The following is a 15,673-nucleotide window of genomic DNA, read 5'->3' as shown; positions in this document are numbered from 1 at the left end:
ATCTAAAATACAAGTCTGAAACTAAATTTCCATAATTTATTAAAGAAAAGATCTATTATATTTTTGATACTGATATCATTTTATTAAAATAAAATAGAAATAAACATTTATTCAAAAAATTGTACAATAATTTTGCAATAAATATTATTTAGATAATGTAATAAGAATTTTTTTCACCTATTAAATATATCATTTATATTATTTTTTATTTTCAATAAAAAAATATGCAAGAATAAATTATTTCTTAATTTGTTACAAAAATTTAATTTTCATAAAAAACTAAAAATACTATTATATTTATATCGCATTTATATAAAATATATAAGATATCATCACAAGTATTTTTAATAAAAATTAAATAACTGTTCTTGGATAATTAATTATTTTTTATATTTTTATATCATATATTTAATAGAGCTCGTTTCAGAGCTGCAAGAATGCTTTTAATCTTTACATACACATATACATTCAGATCCGATTTTTTCCTCCTATTGGCGTTAATCTTTTTGGCACAGCATCCCGTTTTTGTTATTAACAATACAGATTTGCTCTTCTCACGTAAATTAAAAAAATAGAGAAAAAAATAGATTAAAAATGTTTCATAAGATCGCAATAAGCGCGGCAGTAACATTAAATTTTTCAATTTTTTTATATATCTGTTGTATAAATAAAAGTTGTTAATTAAATCACATTTTTAAATATCGCAGGAAAATTATCTAGCATGATATTTTTCTATTATATAATTCCAAAATTATTCCATTTCATTCCATTACCATTTTATCGTTTCCTAATTATTCCGTTCATTATGGATTCCTCAAGGAATCTATTAAAATTGATACCAAGGTTTTTGCGGAAGTTTTAAGGAACATGCGTATTTAATACACTGAGTTAACGCCACTGCCATTTGGAATCTCTCAAATCGGATGTGTTTTTTCAAACATACTTCTTCCGAGTTATTCGCGTACTAGTCGAAGGAAGCACGTCGTGCATATTTATATAGCATGAATTATACCGAAAAGCATATTCACTCTTCTTACTACGTTCCCTTAAAAGTAGACGTTGTGCCGTATCGAAGATATGCTAAATGTACTCTCTCGACGTTACGATATACCCCCCTATATTACTAATCATAAGTTACTCACCATTGGCGTGCACGTGCCGGGAATGTCAGCGTCGAATAAATAAATTACATCCAGTTTAGAGCGGGCGATGGCATCTCTTTTATGCGATCGATGAATTTTCAAATTTTCATGCCATTATAGAATTATATTTTAACGGAACAACATCACGCAATATATAAAGTACACATTTATATTTTCTCTACAAAGACAACCCGTTCAGTTTTAAAATAATATCATTAATTTACCAGTAGGGTAAATATATATAGATACATAATTCATGAATATAGTAACTTTTCATCAAAAATGAGAAATTTTTTTATGTCAAAGAGATATCAAAGGATACATAACACAAATTTAGAATGATGTAAATATTAAAAATTATTTCTAATAAAAGTCTAAGGCACGGAAATTTCGGAAATTCTAAAAGTTAAAAAAATTTTAATATTTTGTCCAACACAAATAAATACTACAAGTAACAAAATTTTGAAAAATATCTAAAAATATGAATGTGTAAAAATATAATAAAAATAATTTGATTGAATATGCGTATAATTCATTAAAAAAAAATTTCTTAAGTAGCCAATTGAAAATAAATTTAGAAGTTGAAGATCTTAAGAGGGAATTAGTAATTTAATAGTCAAATTAGTATAATCAAAATTAATATTTTATCGAGTCACTCTTGGAACACAGCTTAAAGGCGACGCGTCTCTTGAGAGCTCGTATAAAATAGACGGCAATTATAAGACCGCGTGATAAATAGGTACGAGATGGTTATTTATTCCTGCCTACAAACCCTCTAAGGGCGCATGGCGCACGTAAATAACGTAAATAACGTGTACGTACGTGGAATGTAAAGTGTACGTGCTGGCTTATAAAGCCGGCTGGAAAGTTCAAGCATATTTTAACCGCGAGACGCACTGAAACTTCCAACTGGAATACGCGCTTTATTTTCAATATGATTCCCTCTTTTCACTTAATCAACGCGCCGGAAAGGCGGAGAGATGCGTCCATCCACTACAAAGATCGGATAATGAATAAGAATGTAAAGCGGGCAGAGAATTCTAATTTGTCTCGCGGCAGTAAAACGAAGTATTTAGTATGCAGACTGTATTAAAAGCGGAATTCCGATTTGTGTGAATTACAGGCGCGATGAAAGATTTCAAGTTAATTCTTCTTTAGCTTCAGACGCATTCAATCCAAAACCAGCAATGCTCGTACATTTTCCACTTTCAACTTATTATTTTTACGATCGGTCATTGCGCGCGTAATTAAATCATATCCACCAAAGCCACCATGTCAAAGATATATATTAATGCATTTCCTGCATGCGACTGGCTTGCAACATATGCATACCATTGGCGTGGGAACGCGCGTAAACAATGCACGTCGTGTGAGTTGTGAGGCAGCAGCAAAGCAGGTGCCGCTACCGCAAATGTCAACGTCGTCTTCATCGTCGTCGTCAATTTAAAGCGGCCGTCGACGGCTCGTAATTGGCTCGATAACAATCCGCGATCCGTGAGGCCGGCGGATGCGATTAAACGCGCGCCTGCCGTCGTAAGCGAGCCGTGATAAAGCCGACCCGTATGCGGAATAACGATCGCGATCCGAAGCCCAAACTTATGCCATTCTACGGATCGCTCGAGACGCACATTACATTTGAAACTGTGTAGCGAAGGTCGAAATCGAATTTAATTACAAGATAATTCTATGGAAATATATTCGCAAATAGTTCACACTGAAATTTAAATTTCTGTAATATTTTCTAAGAATTTTATCAATACAATTCTTTGAAAATTGTGTTAGTAAATTAATAGTACGCAAAATAAATATATATATAAAAAAAAATGTAAAATTACTTAATATATTTGGAAATAATTATAAAATTATCATAATAAGTAGTAATATAAAAGTAATATATAAAATAAAATAAAAATTTAAGTATTATTTTAGAATAAATTAAGTTTTAAAGATGATCCAAATTATGATTAATTTAACACAGTATCTGGATTTTGTGTAGAATTTTTAATAGAAATATTTTTTTTTTTAAACTTTCAATTTCAAATTTCAATTTAAATATCAAAATTTTATTTTTAATTTAAAAATAAATAGATTAAGAAAAAAATCAAATTTAAAATTGATATAGAAACTGTTCCCTCGATAAATCACGTAATAAAGAGAATATTCATAATAGAACACAGTTCAGAATACAGTTAGAAAATTTTTAATAAATCGGGAAAAAGCCGATCGTTCTCAATATCATCTCCAGTCATTGACGTCACTCTTCGATTCGCGAGTAGAGCCGCGTTGGAACGACAGCTTGCATAAGAAGCGTAATCTATTTATTCGAGCGATCCAATAAAACGACACAATGCGCAATTTGGTCGTCGCCGATGAATGGACGTAAACCTCACAAGATATTTTCCACGACGCATTCATGATATAATGGGGAACCAGAGCACGGTTGAATGGTAACGACAATCGTTCTTCGCGGCTCGAATCGAGCGAGCGCGTATGAAAGGCGTAAATCACCATCGCTTGAGCAAGCATGTAACTTTTGTACACGTAAAACGCAGCGATATAGCATGACCATAAATGAATTCGATATTCGCTTTACTTTTCTGTTATGTAAATATCCGGCCGCAAAATAATTGCATCTCGCGAAAAGCTTTCCCCCTAAAGAAAGAAACTAGCGGAAACAAACATTCCCCCTTCCCCTTTTCCTTGTTATAACCACTTTCCTTGAAATAACTACGCGATACGGGTAGTTCATTGCGTGGTTATTCTATTAAAAACTTTGCACCGTTTGTGGAATTGCATCTTAGATTACAGTTTCAACATTACGACGGAAACTCCATTATCGTGGAAAAATTGAAGCGTATAAAGCAGAGAGTCATGAAAAACATATTTACAACTGTAATAAAAACTACGTGAAATGTTACCTCGAGTGGGGCGCGATCGCCGGGGAAGCCCCTTTATAAATCTGCAGCTTGCGACTACGTTTGAAGTTACACGATAATTTAATTTTACTGCAGCCCCCCCACAAAATTTAATCAAGGATCTTTCAATATATCGCAAAACAATATCGCTCTTGCGCGATATGCTTTTGATACGTCGAGATGAAATTTGCCCGCGATACTTGCCGGCGAAACCGGAAACGAAGAAGCGGCCGAAATCCAGCGCATTGCGCGCGCGATTTATCGAAACGGGCTCGTATATTTCAGGCGATAACGCACGCGACGAGGAGAAGACCTCGCGGACGGGATGCCTCGGAGAGCGTCGGAGAGGAGCGCACGCCCGGGTAATATCCCCGGGGAAACAACGCGCACTGTGATAAAAAATAATTTACAGGCAAAGTGATGACTTTGCGCGCCGCGCGTTCAATTATCGCGCGACGTGTATACAGCGCGGCGACAGTTTCACGCTGACGTTAGTTAGGGGCGTCACGATTTATGACAAGAGCGATGAGTGGTCCGTGTTGTGGTTCATTTACACGAATGATTACCAGCACCGACGTACGTAGTATATCGTTATATTATTTCGACATATCCCATCGGCGGGGAAAAAGTAGCAATTACTCAGCCGCTTTAAAGATATAAACGCTTTATCTCACCCAAAAGTATCCATATTTTACCTCGATAGGATGGAAATAATTGAAAACAACAGAAATCTGCAGACGCAAAAATGTTGAATAATTTTATCTTTAGCCAAGCGATCCAATTTTTAAAAATAAATAATCCGCGAAGCGAAACATGCTATGTTAAAAAAGATACTGCGTATTTTTTAAATTCACAAATAAAATTTAAAAAGATATAAAATAACAAATATTTCAAAGGGTGAAATACTAACGGACGATATCTATCTCGGTGAAAAATCCTACGGGAAATCTATCGCGAACGAAACAGGTGTTGAAATTAAATGAATCGAGCAAGTATTTTTATGATTTTTTTTTTTTTTCATATATTTTATCATATTTCCTTCATATCTGTTTGCTTTTGAAAAAAAAGTGTTATCGGTAAGAGGAAATATAAGATAACATTGCTAGACATACTTATTACAAGAATTGACGCGAGTGTACCGTGTAAATCAGCCAGGTATCAGGGGTATCGAGATAAATGCGACAAGTGTCATTTTACCAATCAGTGCGGCAGGTCAATGGCAGCGCCACATGATCCGCTGGCTTTTATCCTAATAGCTGACTTCTCGCCGTCGACGATAGTGTTATCTGTCAATTAAGCAAGCGTGAACGTCGAGTAGACCGCAAGTCTACGTCACGTCTCTAATGAGCATGAGTCTGATGTGTCGTTGTTTGATAACGTGTGATATTTTTAACAATCAATTTTTATTCAATTTTTCCTCAGTCGTTATATATAAAAGAACTAAGATAAACGGGCGCGCGATAAAAGTAGCAAATTTACGAATCAAGGAAGATATTAAATGAAAACTACTACGATTTGACATGAATCTCTTACAAAACGCGAAGCGATTCGAGACGAGAAAGCAGAATAAAAAGTTATTAAAAACGCCGAAAAAATTCCACCGACAAGTGCAATAAATAATTACTACGATAGCAGAGATATTTAAATCGCTAATCGCGACGCGGCGCGACGTGTGATTAAATAATCATAATCATGTTCATGTTAATATTCAGAAATACAATGACGTTCCGACGATGGATGGTAGAGTTAGATGATAAAATCCAGTGTACAAATACGATATGGATTTGTGCAAATTCCACGTAGGCTGCATATCCCCCTCTCTTGTTCTCTTTTCCTCTCTCTCTCTCTCTCTCTCTCTCTCTCTCTCTCTCTCTCTCTCTCTCTCTCTCTCTCTCTCCCTCTCTAGTTCTCCCATCGCGATCGTATATGAAAGCCATACGAAATGAACCGTAATACACAGAGGCGTATAATTCGCGTGCCATGTCGCCGGGGCTTCGCAATCGCGGGCACTCGTACCGACGGCTTTCAGATATATCATGCGATATTTCCCGTCCTCCACTTGCGATCCATCCACGAAATTGCTAATGCGGCACTGTGTAGCGAGGCGGCCCGACAAACATCTGGCACGTTAAGTAACGCGCGGTTACCGATTGCAAGCGGCGAACGCACACTCTCGCGAGCCTCCGCAAACAAATCTCTGAAGAGAATGCGTTATTTTTGGCACGCGTTAACGGAATACACAAGAAACATCTGTCAAGAAACATTTTCAATTGACGATAGGAAAGATTAAATTAATAAGTGCACGATGTAACATATTGAATTTTTAGATTAAAAAAATTACCCGAAAAAAAGATTACAAAGATTTCAAGGTAGCAAGAAAAAATAGATTATAATAAATACATAGAGATATAATAATGATTAATTAATAAAATATGTTAAATGTTGCTAAAGAATTCACTAGAAATAATGTGATTACTTTTAATGACTTTGATAATTCTGAGTAATATCTAATCTAATGTTATATCAATGAATATTACTTAAATTAATGAACATTACTTGGATCAATGCATTAATTAAATGATGGCCCATTTAACTAATATTTGCTAATTAAAATTACCATAGTTCCTTGTGCCAGTGCACTTAGAAATTTCCTAACCTTCGATGAAAGATTAATACTGTCCATTTAGATCAATTTACATCAACGGTATATTAACTAATCTTGAATTAGCAATTCGCTTTCCTTTTTTGTTCTGCAATTTTATGCGCGACATGATGAAATCAGAGATTCAGTTGATTAGGAATATTGGCGGTTACTCGTCGGTACAGCCAATGATTTGTAAAGAATAGTAATAGCCAATAGTTTTGTAAAGAAATGGTGTCACGTAGAGAAGTTACAAGACTTATTCATATCGCGTAAAAAAAAATTATATATCAAACAATCTAATAACAAAAATCAATCAATGATAATCAATTTGAAAAATTACATGTATTAAATTGAAAGATAAACTGATAAACGATAGACTGTCCTGAAATTAATCATACCGAAGATAAATATCGACTATCGATATTCTCAATTAAAAAAAAATTCGCACTCGGGAAGATTTCAAGGCGGGGTTAAAGGTCGACCGCCACGAACGTGCTGGCTGCTACGTAATCATTACAAATCTGCAGGCTGCATTCCAAAGCGGCAGTTCCCCTTCAATCCTCGTTCTCGCACGAGGCCTTACGTAATCCCTTACCTTTCTCCTTTTCTCGCCTGTCCTTCTTCGTCCCTCTTTCAGTGACGCTCAAGCTTGTGAGTCTTCGCAGTTCGCCCACGTGTCAGATAGCTCATCTCTCTCTCTCTCTCTCTTTATTCCGATTTCTATCTCGCTCACTTCCCTCTTTCTTTCTCTTTCCCTCGCAGTGCGGCGTAAGCGGTAGCCTTGGCCTTCGGGGTTTCAAACGAGATCCATCGAAGCCCTCCCTCCCCTCCTTTTAGGGGTCGGCTCGTCCTCTTCTTTACTTCCTCTATTGATCCTAGAATACCATACATACATCTTGCCACACTTCCATACCGATGTAATCTCTTGCACTCCATGTCGTTTTAATGCGTTTAATAGAATAACTCTAATAAAATATAGTTCTTTCCTCGTGTCATATTATATTTACTTATCTTTTCATTATTATATCGCTGTTATTTTACTTTATATTCCTATTATTTATTATTTCTATTATCCTATCATTACTTTTTATAAGTAATGTTATTAATATATAATACCTCATGACGATGTGAATAATTATTTTTCGATTCAATACATTAGATGCTTTCAACATGGATAGCAAAACTAAAATTGACCGCAATCATTAAATTATTATTAAAATTTCGATAAAATTTACTGCAATTTATATACGTATAAAAAGTTTATAATTAATATCCGAGATATACTCCTAGCCTATGTATATATAGATACTTATGCTAACTCGAGTAAAGAGCATTCAAAAAAAGAGCAATTTTGATTTAAACGTTCGTTCAACATTCAAGAATTCGACCTGTTTGACAGGACAAACTCGTCATCGAGTTCTCACAAGCTTCAGTACCCGTAAGATTCCAAGATTAGGACAAGGTCTTAAAGAACACAAGACACACGTGACCGAAATAAAGAGCATCGTGTCCGAAGGGAATGGCGTCGATGCAGTAACTGACCTTCTCAATGCAACCGGTTTTGCATTCACAGACTCCCCTCCGCACCTTTCGCCGTTCCTTAACCGGAACCTTTTGCTTGACATTCATTGAATATATATAGCAGCGACAACCTCCCTTCTACATCCCTTCTTAGACTAATATTTCACTTGTCGTACGACAAATTTTTTGAACACATTAATTAATTACAAGTAATAAATTTCTAAAGATATGAAAACTTTATTATTCTATATTCAAACAATATAGCCAAAAGTTTCTGTGTTGTTCGATAAATGAAGTATTGCACAGAAAAAAATTAATCTTAAATTAAGATAAATATTTTCATATACGAACAAGAGTATTTATGATTTCTTAACAATTTCAGTCTTGATTTGATTGAATTTGTATTGATGTATTATTTTTACTCAACTCAAGACTAAAAATCTTCTATATGAAGATTGCAATAGATTGCTAATTTATAAGAATATTCTTGATTCAAGATTAATTTCTTTTTTGTGTCGGTTTACAGATCGTACGACCTGTTCATAAGATATTCGTAGCTCTTGCGAAATCGTAAATGCTCAATCTGTTTCGCAACAAAAGACGTGACTGTTGACACTATTGTTGCTGTTAACACCACGATCGTGAATCATCGATGTAAGGTCGCATGTTACCACACGTAACTATCGTTCAAGGATTCTTTTATGAATGACAACAACAGTTGTTTTCGAATTCAAAAGCATCTCGTTTTTAAATATGTGTCGTAACATACTAAATTTAATTTATATTATGGTAATAAAATTGGAGAAAGCAGAAAGAAGTCCGTACCCTGAACTCTCTCTTACTGATAAAGGTAAATTCAGAATATGGACCAGAGATTACCGACAAGATAAAGATATATATACACAATATTTTATATATTATTTCATAGCCAGATTGAAGTATCAACAATCGTTCATACCTTTTCTCTCTTTGCCAAAACAGTCAAGGAGGTGTTTCTCGTTGAAGGAGTCACTTCACTTTTTTCTCTTCCTCGAGTATCACTTGCGCGAATTTGCAAATCGCGTCACGTACGCGCATCGAGAGTATTCGGAATACTCCAGTCTCGGCTACCGGACGAGACGTGACTCGGTTGACGAAGGAAAACGGGGAAAATCCAAGCGCGAGACGAGGCAAAGCTCGAAACACGTGAAAATCATCGAGGAGGACCTGACGGAGAGTACGCGATACCGCGCGAAACGAGCCTCACCCTACGAAATAACGGCGCGGACTGACGGCGAGTGCGGCTTGGTGTGGCTCATCTAGCCGGCCCATCTAGGAGCCGATGAGGAAAGGCGCGCGATTGGTCGCCGACCGCGAGTCACCACGCGCTGATTGGCTCGCGCGCGGCTGCGAACTTCGATACGTGAATCGAACATTGTGACCGCGAACATCGAGATGACAATAAGATTGCTTCGTGAGACGTCGAACTGATTTACGAAGAATGCTCATTTATGCAGATTAAGTCAATTCGGTGAACGGCGCACTCAGAATTGTTCGCCTCTAAGAAAAATGGATCTTTACGATTGCGATCGACGATTTATGATAGGTTTACGGGGAAACGGATGAGGGGGTGATTCGAAGCGCAGATGTTTAAGCAAAATTAATATAGTAAGTTTTGAATAATTAATATAAAAATTAAATTTCATGTAAGTAGTTTTAAATGTAATTTCGTATATTTCTGTTCCAGTTTCTTTTTTCATCAATTGATGTTTAGAAATTAATATAATTTTCATATGTTATTTTTTTTTTCTTTAAATTAAACGTTCCTAAACGAATCCAAGATTAACATTAGTCTTTGTTAGAAAATCTCGTCTGTTTTTTTTTTCCTCAAAATAAATCCCGAATAAAATTATGTTCGCCGGAAAAAAAAATCTCGTATAAAGATCTGTGTCAGTAGGTACATATACAGAATCCGAAGAAGCAGTTTTCAATAATTCAAGAGCTTTCATTGTTCTCTCGAAGGTACAAAGAGGTAGCGACAAAAAGGGTTCGTTGCACATTAAATTAGAGCGGGCGGCATTGTTGCACATCCGCGACTTTGAATGCGACGTAGCAGCCTTAGCGAATGCAAAACGCGACAGTGCACGAAATCCTCGGTCTGCTGCGTCTGACTATGTTTCCTGCGTAAAATTAAAATATGAAAGGATACGTATAAAAAAATATAGCCTTCGTCGTCGAAGGCGAGCCGATAAAAATCAATGTCATTCAATTTTTTATCGTTACGGTGCACGTAAACCGTGCACGATTCGGAGATAGATTTCATCATTTCCACACTTTACTACGTCAATTAAGATCCCATCTATAGGTCGTCGCTCGTCAAAAAGTTCGCTGAAATTTTTGCTTCGCTGTTTGACATCTCTCGTGTTATTGAAGAACTACTACTGGTGTATCTAGACATCTAGAAATTTTTGGCAAATATGAAAATAGCGGAGAGATACTCTGAATTGTCCTGCGCGTACTTTTGAACGTGCTTCGCGCGATATTGCGCGAACGTTCCCTCTTCCACTTAGGAAACAATGCGTACGTGCATAAAATGACAAAACTCGGTAGATTAGGAAGAATGCATTACGCAGGCGTTTACTCGCGTTATATTACACGCTCACAAAAGCGCTCCTTTCGCTCAAATCCCCGTGAGCTCCCACTTTCCAAATCCTATTTTGCGGCAGCTTTCCCATTCGTCTCGTCTCTCGCGCCGTTAAAAACTTTCGAGACTACCGAAGCAGACAGTTTGTCGGTTTTGGTTCGAGTCACTGTGAGAAAAGCAGAGAACGAGTCCGGAGAGTCTAGTTGGACCTAATAAAAAAAGCATGGATGCGTCCGAATGTAGCAGAAAATCTCGTAAATTGCTCTCGGTGGACCTATTGTGCATCTTTTCGCTTGTTGAAAGTCCCTAACGAACCATCCGTATTATTGTTCATTCTAGAGTTTACTGAAAGTTATGTATTTCCTCTTACGAGTTCTGTTGCCTTAATTTTTCTTACTAAAAGTTTTATCAAACAATATCTCCACAAATAAAATTCTTCCACATATATAAACTATATATAACAATTAGTATTATATTAAAATTCCACTAAAAAAATATAAAATCCATTTAACAGTAAAGAAACAAAATTTTTCATTTAATGGAAATCGTTAGAAATTTAATTTGAAGAAGAAATTACGTATTTTCAGTCGTCTAATTTAAAGATTATTGATATTTTAATGTTTCGGGTAAGAAAAAAAGCAATGACTCACGTGATTGATTGACAAATTTTCTAATAAATTTTTATGGAAATTTTTTAAAAGTCGTACAACACAATTTTCATTTTATCTATTCTCTTGAATATTCAGTCAGTCAAAGCCGTACGGGATTAGTCATATATTTCAATTTTTACTCGACACATATTCCTCTCTTCGACCTAACCAATGTGGAAAAAAAAAATGGCCCGTAGGCCATTCCAATTTTTCAACTCATCGTTAGTCACACGGTCAAAACTGACATTTTCAAGACAGATGAAGCGTGATTGTATATACGATGGCTTGTACACGCGAAGCAACGAGCTACCGCTAACGTTCACCACAACTTCCCATTTGCCAACATCATGCTACTATAACTGCGCTAATATCAAACGTGTGAAGCAATTTTGAACGAAAATCTGCGCAGCCACCGACCCTTTTTTCTCCTTGTCGCGTACGTTTATTGTTTGCGTCGCCATTCTCGTTTTTCCTCAACTGATTAATAGCGAACAAAGTTCGATTGCTGTTCAATGTTCCTGAAATTTTCCATCATTATAACGGATCGTCGCGGATATTTGCGGATACAGTTATTAGTCTCTCACCCGAAATTATTGCCTCCAAATAAAATAATGCAAGTAGTAAGATAAAAGAAAAATTATATCGCGGTTAAAAGTATGGAAAGTATGTGAATATTAATATTAAAATATAAAATACAATAACTTATAATAATAAAACTTTTACAAATATAAAATTTATATGAAATAATATAAAATCATTTTCACTATGAAAAATAAAATAAAATATAAAAAAATTCATGCAATAAAAGTGGTTATGCTGAGATAATCGTCGAGAAAAACGTCAGGAGAGAAACGAGATAAAAAAAGGTATTAAAAACCATTCAAGTTGAAGCATAAAATTTACGAGAGACTTTAACGACTTCATCGATATATCTCACGTCAACCGCGCAGGAATTTCGGCTTGCACGTTTTATTTGTCGCTTGGAAGCACAAGTACACGCGTGACTTATCGCGACCATTGCATCCGTGGTTCGCGACGAAGCCGACAGGCAAATCCTGTTCCACGCTTTGCGAAAAGTGTGCTTGACGTATCTCTGCGAAGATCTTGCGCGTGGTCAGGTTGCCGGCGTGCCGGACGGCATTTCCAAGTGGAAGCCGGGCGTAATTAAACGACGAACGGTAAAAAAGTGCGCTCCAACAGAAACTTTATTCGCACGACTAATTGCGAGAGTGAGCGCGAATTGTAAATGTAAAATGATCGGCTTAAAACGTGCATACTACTTTATGCTATTACAAGGCGATTGTAAAGTCGTTGCAAGAAAAGTTAAAAAAATAATAAGTTATGATAGTGATTAGATATTTTAAATGCATCATGTAACTATGCTATTTTTTCACGTTAAACTGTTAAATAATATTTTTATGCGGAAAATATAAAAACTTAAAAAAAAAAAAAGAGTACACAGATTTCAAGATTTGTTTCTCGTTAATCGCATTAAAATTCTGAATGAAATTAATGATACAACCGTTTTCATTTTTATTTAAGAATTTTCCCGCGACTCCATCGACGCGTACGCTTGTAATTTATCATACGAACGTTGTGTGATGCTCGGCTTCACACATTTCAGCGGCATAGACCTCTTCGTCCAATTTAAACATTCACCGTCAATCGCGCGGCATCATCGCGTTTTTTGTATGCGATCCGTGTATGAATATCGATCCGTCCGCGGATGCACACCTTTCCACGTGTCCAATTAACGTAGCCGCATGGAGCTATCCGCATGGTGCATCTCCGCGGCGAATGCACACGTCGCGAAATGTCGGCGATGCGACGCGACTAGACGCCGCCCGGTGAAGTTCTCACGGGAACATTCACGTGCGCGCGACTTCGCGTCCGGTGCACCATCTCCGGGTGCCAGGTCCGTACATCGGTTCCATCACTTTGCACTTGCCTTCGAATCAAATCCTTTAATCCCATCGGTACCGAATTTCCATTAATCCTCCTCACGAACGGTCGAAAGTAAAGTTAAAGGGAGGAACTAAAGAAAACTCTGAATTTAATTTTCTTACCAATTTTTCAGAAAAACCTCTGAAACTTGATTGTAATTCTGAACTCATTCTTTAATTTTAAAAGGAGAATTACATACAAGCGCATAAATTATAAATATGTAAGATAATAGTGTAGAAATATATTATAAAGCAAGTTTTCTTATAAATTAATTAATGTATTTAAATTCTTTTCTATGCATTTTTAAGAGATATCGATAAATGTACAATGTATTACAAAGTAATAACAACGTTTGCATAAATAGATATTTATGTTGCATATAAAAAGTGTTACAATGAATAAAACATAATGTGATAATATAGAAGAAAATGATAAAAAAAAAAGAAAAGAAAAGAAACTCGCAGGGTTTTGGAAGGTAACGATACGGCATTGCTAGATGCGCGTTGTATTATGCATGACCGGGGTGTTAAGTATGAAGAACCGAGACGCGGAATGCACCTTGGGGCGCGGAATGCATAAGACTGCGCTAGCATCTCTGTCGTGCAGCCCCTTAGAGGAGACAATGCAACCTGACATCCGCCACTTTAAATCAAGCTTTGTGCAGAACTGACTGCTTCCACTTTTAACACAATATTCTAAGTTCATTTGTGCTATCTGAACCTAAACAGACTTGTAATTCAATTTAATGATTTTCTCGAAGAAATTGCTTTTACTTGTACAAGTTGAACTCCCTTTTTCCATAAGAAAGACACATACATTATATGAATAATGTTGACAATATATTTGTATATTTTATAAATTATGTAATTATGTTTATAATATTGTATTACTATTAATTATTATATTATACGCTATGTTACAGCTTTATTTAATTATTAATATATTTAATATATACTTAAGTATTTTATATAAATTAACAACATTTTTATCAGCCATATACATTTTCAAGAATTTTCTTTGTGACAAAATTTATATTAAGCAATTAAAATAGTATGTGTTCTTAAACTTTATCATTTCCGTATCCTAAAAGTTCCGTTAAAGCCACGCGTTCAACATTATCAATTAATGTCACAGGAAAGAACAATTTGATATAGAATTAAACCGCATCGTCCTGCATGGTTTTTCAATCTTATATCAGCACACATCTAGTGCGGTAACGAACTTCACGATCTACGACATTACTCATTATATCAGCCATTATACGGCCTGTAATTTCAACCTCTACGAGGCGAGACGAGAGATGGAAGAGTTTGTGTATTGCACGCATAATTCTCACGACTACAATTACTGTCGCAATTAGCGCGAGTACTTTCGTTAATTCCGACGATTATTTAGAGCGAGCCGTTGGAATAACCTTTTCAAGAATCGTCGTGATGTAATAACATTAACCACGAATCCGCGCCGGTATTTAATTCGACAGATCGGGAATATTGAAGTTTTTTCAGAGAGTCTCTTTACGAGAGACATCGCCAAAATCTCGTTCTCGTAAACTTCGGATCTCCATTTCTAACGAAAAATCTTTTTCAACTTTTTTAGAACTTTTTTAGAATTTGTTCTCAGAGATATATTTCAAAAGAGCCCAAAGTTTTTTTTCTTTATCAAATAATCAAAATAAAAATAAAATTTTTGTCTAGAAAATTAGAAAAAAATAACTCAAATAAAGCACGATTTCGATTATAATAAATGGAAAATTAAACGGTGAAATGTTGCATTAATATATAATAATAACGAATAAAACTAATAAATATAAAATATTATAAATATAAATATAAATATAAATATAAATAATATTTCGATCCCTAAAAGTAAAATTGGAATACAATGGCCATTGTGTATGATTCAGCTTTTTAGTTCTCTTTCTTTTTTCTTATCCTGTCGCGATATGTACATACACGTTCGTATGACCATCTCGATGGCGGCGTCCTTTCGTCTCGTCCTATAAAATATCTCGCTGATCCGCGTAATACGGGCTTTAAATTTGGCCGTCGACCTGAGATCGGCCGCATGTGCGCGGGCGTTCGAGCTCTCTCCGTGCAAAAACTGATAAGGAAAATATATATTCTCACTCGACTCCGCTTTCACGCCACCTAGCAATCCTCTTCCCGTCTCCACCCTCTCCTCCAAGTCCCCTAGCTGCTGACGAGGTATCTCAGAGAGACGAGCCAATTTACACT

General features: G+C 35.8%; 1 protein-coding gene across 4 annotated transcripts in view; it reads right to left on the bottom strand.

The window, feature by feature from the left end:
- The window catches only part of LOC105423830 (beta-1,4-N-acetylgalactosaminyltransferase bre-4), a 107,411-nt gene that overhangs the window by 75,911 nt on the left and 15,827 nt on the right, over nucleotides 1-15,673 (bottom strand). Inside the window, exons 1-2 of one of the 4 annotated variants that reach the window (XM_089085386.1) lie at nucleotides 9,181-9,507; nucleotides 7,297-7,576 (exon numbers count right to left, since the gene is read on the bottom strand). The exons of 1 other annotated variant lie outside the window; for it this stretch is intronic. The gene's annotated coding sequence lies outside the window, so the exon portion shown is untranslated. Of the gene's footprint in view, nucleotides 1-7,296; nucleotides 7,577-9,180; nucleotides 9,508-15,673 lie in introns of those variants that run through there. 2 more of the 4 variants (XM_089085387.1, XM_089085389.1) reach the window with 2 other exon arrangements.

The sequence above is a fragment of the Pogonomyrmex barbatus genome, unplaced genomic scaffold (assembly GCF_055798465.1).
Source record: "Pogonomyrmex barbatus isolate J1 unplaced genomic scaffold, ASM5579846v1 scaffold1, whole genome shotgun sequence".
Classification (NCBI taxonomy): Eukaryota; Metazoa; Arthropoda; class Insecta; order Hymenoptera; family Formicidae; genus Pogonomyrmex; species Pogonomyrmex barbatus.
The sequence above is the reverse complement of the archived record's forward strand: the minus strand, read 5'-3'. Positions and strand labels throughout refer to the sequence as shown.